Here is a 4,274-nt window from a genome sequence, read left to right as displayed (position 1 = left end):
TCTAGTTGCACATATAGAACTGGCGGGAGTATACTTGACCATGATTGCAATACCCTGTGCATGACAGTGACAGTAAGATTAGGGTCGTTGTGGATATTGGGATAAGTTAAGAACACTTGCGGTCTTATAGTTTGACAGTATGTCAAACAACCCACTAGATGCATTTGCACGAGACACTCATCTCCAATATCCTTGGGGAGTCTTTGAAAATGCGGCAAACAAGTTTTCTTTTGATCCATGCCGTCAATAATCATGCACATATACTTTTCGGGAGATTGAAACGCTTTTTGTCGGTGATGCATAGCCTTAGTACGTTCCAATGCCTGACTTTCACGATGTTCTTTTAACAGGTTCTTGTAATTCTTGATCTCTACATCTGATTTTCCACCCTTGGCCATACTTTTTAAACTCGCACATATTGAGCAGACTCCCGTTCGCACCTTTCGTGGGATAACCACGTTATTAAATTGTAACCTCCATAGTCGATTAAAATGCCTGTACTGTATGTAAGGCTCAACATCGGAAGACATGTCGTCCTTGTACGATTGGTAAACTTCCCTTCGAGTAAAGTTATCTGACAAATGAAGTCTTCCTGTCGTTGGCATAACTTCGCATTGTTTTGAAAAATATACCTCCATCCACCTAATTGCCTGTTGCCCAATTTGACCCTTACATCCAGAACCATTTTGATCGAACTGTACCCAGGAGCCCTTCACAAGTCGCTCTTGAACTCGTTGCAGCCGCATATTTCCAATGCTATGAGTGATTTTAAAAGCTGCTCGACAACACTTGGTATATAGTCCAAGGAAATATTCAACTTGCGTTGAATTAGGCCCTGCTTTGTGATCCAATTTAAGTTGCATATGCGAAAGAAGAAATGTATCTTGCTCTTCCCCATTAAGCGACAAGTATTTTTGTCGTGTTTCACGTAACCTTGACTTTCCATAAGTTGATAGACAGAGATTCGCACAACACGATTTGTTCAAGTCGCATAGAAGTTGACGATCAGAACATAAGAAATTAAATCTCTTTTCACTAACTTGTCGAGGAACTCTTTTAAATGCTAGAGGTTTAGTAATGCTATTGTTATCTATCGACGAAGAATCGTCCGCTTGTAAGCTTGCATGAAGAGGGCCATCAACAGGATCAATTGAAAACAGAGAATTCGAAGTACTAGGAGCCACACTTTTCTGTTTAAGCCGCGAATGTTTTTTGTGGTCGTACTCTTCTATTGAGAAATACGAGTTGTCTGACAATGAAAAGGGGGCAATAGAAAAAAGAGATGTTCTACTTGTAGAAGAAGACATTTGAGGGAGTCTAACTGTATTCTAAAACCTTCTTTTGAGAAAATTAAGGAATGTTGAAGCCTAACTATATAACTACCCGAACACTTAGATTAACTATATTATTTTCCGAAATTTTCCTAAAAAACAAATAATTAAAAATTATTTTTTATTTTAAAAAGAATGCTAAAGTCTTCTATATAAGGAGGTTAGAAATTTCATTTTCATTATCACGTGAAAGAATCCATCGAGCTCAGAGCACAGGCCAATTTTCGAGCACTCAGAAGCACATCGTGGACAGCACTACCTCCGGCACGAACCATGAACAAGGGAAAGAAAATCGTCAGGTTAGTAATATTCATTACATTTTTTAAGATTCCTAAAGATTCCTTAAAGATTCCTTTCCTCAACACATAGAAATTTTATTTTATTTTGTACAACGAACTTGGAAAGCAATTCTGAAAGCCAGGACTTTCAACGCAAATCCGATGCCTGCCTTTCAACCAAAATCCGATGCACTTTCAACCGAAATCCGATGCACTGCATCGGATTTCGGTTGAAGGTCCTGCCTCATAGAGCTCTTCTCGAATCCAGATGATTGGGTCCTAGACTTGTTCTCTGGCACAGGTATAATATATATATTTAATTTCAATCTTATCTATCAAGTTTAAGACGTTACTTCTTATATATACTTGTTTGTGTTCATGCGACCATTAGGTACAACGACAGCTTGTGCATTGAAGATGTTTAGAAACTGTGTTGCATTGGAGAAGGACCTTGCTCAAGTTAACTTCATCAAAATGAGGATCACAGGAATCTGGGACTGTCCAGATCAGGATCAAGAAGTCGGAGCAAAACACATCAACGAGACAGAGATGTTCCAGATGACTTCACGAGAACCAATGGAACCAATTGATGAAGAAGCAGGGGAGCTGGTGGACCTGGAAGATGTAGCACAGTTTGACCATACATCAGATTCGGGAGAGCTTGGAGATGACACGAATGAAAACAGTCTAGAACAATCAGCGCCAGAGGAGCCTGCTCAGCCTGATTTGCTTATAGATTGATGTAGATGGCGTAATGTAAAAATTGAGGATTTTGAGGCATAATGTTCACCATCAATTGATGAAGAAGCAGGGGAGCTGGTGGACCTGGAAGATGTAGCACAGTTTGACCATACATCAGATTCGGGAGAGCTTGGAGATGACACGAATGAAAACAGTCTAGAACAATCAGCGCCAGAGGAGCCTGCTCAGCCTGATTTGCTTATAGATTGATGTAGATGGCGTAATGTAAAAATTGAGGATTTTGAGGCATAATGTTCACCATCACTTCATATTATATTTGTATATGAGAACATCTGTAATTGTTTATCGTTTAATTAAATTCACCTATTCATAATTTCCCTTTTTAATCATTATTGGAACCGTTGTTTGTATTTACATATAATTGGTCACCATGCTCTTCTTCAGTTTGAGATATTAACATGATATTGTAATTTCTCATTTCCGTTAGCATGACTGTATATGAAAAGGCGAATGTTTTTGATAATAAGAGGTTTTTAGTTACCTACGGTTCAAGTCTACTGGTTCCACATAGTATAAATGAATGTCGTACGTAATTGTTACTCTTACCAATTACATTGTCATGAACTATATGACATTATACAATGAAACTATCGATATACCCGTCCAACAAGTGGGGTACTACTTTATTCCTAAACCCAAAACCACATATTTATAATTACGGTTTATGTAGTTTTACTCTACAATTTGAATATGGATACCAATTTTAGAACTTTATATTGAACCAAGTCTTCAATTGTGCTCCATGTCGTCAACCAAGAGGATGAGGACGACATGCGTTTCCCGATCCGGTTCGGCGCGAACGTCCTCAGCGAGCGACAACGAGGATACGCCCAGGTTAAACGTGAGCTCTGGGGTATCGTTTCGGCGGTAAAGGCCGATAAAGACTACCTGATCGGGACAGAGGTAATTATCGAGATGGACTGCCTGCCGATTCTTGGCATGGTTTCCGGATGCGCGAGGCCGGACCTGGCAATGCTCAGGTGGATAGCGTACATCAAGTCCCTAAATCCGGAAATACGACACATTTCCGGGAAAGACAATGCCATGGCCGACATGCTTTCAAGGGCGAGGTTCGAAAACGAGGGCGGCATGGTTTCGGAGGACGAGGAAGTCGGCGTGGACTTCTTCGAGGCGGCTTACGTAACAACCGACAGGGAATGCGCTCCAACGCTTAACGATTTTGACGAGAGCAAGTACGACGAGGAGTGGCTGCAGATCGGCGGGTTCTTGTAGGCGGTATCTGGTGCTGGCTCGGGAGGATCTAACGAACCAGGTTGAAGGCCGAGCCTTGCAGAACAAGACGACCGTAGCCGTGTGCCGGTTTTCGATTGAGGACGTGGTATGTCGATACGGGTGCGTAGGGAAGATCGTGGCTGGCCGTGGTGAGTTGGACGCAGAAGAGGCTGAAGAGCTGTTCGACCGGCTAGGAGTCAAACTTTCGCTCACCACAGCGTACAATCCGGAGGCGAACGGGAAGGTAGAGCGCGGACACGGGCCGATTTTCAAAGCGCTAGTACGGGCGTGCGGAGGCCAAGTCGGGAACTGGCCACGACTGCTACCTTATGCCTTGTGGGCGGACCGGACTACGCACAGTTCGGTAACCGGGTTCATGCCGGCAGAGCTTATGTTCGGACAGAAGCCGATCATGCCAGCAGAGTGAACGATCTCCTCGTGGGCCACGGTGGACTGGAGGGATGAGATGAGTCGGGAGGAACTGTTGGCGGCGCGGATTCGACAGCTCGAACGGAGGCCGGAGGACGTAGAGCGGGCCGCGGAGAAACTTCGGGTAGCGAGGATAAGGAACAAAGCCCGGTTCGACCGAACACACCGGCTCCAGCCAAGGAAGATCGAGGAAGGCGACTGGGTGCTAGTCTACGACAGCAACCTCGACAATCAGCACAGG

Source organism: Azolla caroliniana, unplaced genomic scaffold (genome assembly GCF_043228905.1).
Source record: "Azolla caroliniana isolate FFs.n. ecotype wild unplaced genomic scaffold, voAzoCaro1.0.p SCAF_3, whole genome shotgun sequence".
Classification (NCBI taxonomy): domain Eukaryota; kingdom Viridiplantae; phylum Streptophyta; class Polypodiopsida; order Salviniales; family Salviniaceae; genus Azolla; species Azolla caroliniana.
Note: the sequence above shows the minus strand (reverse complement) of the source record.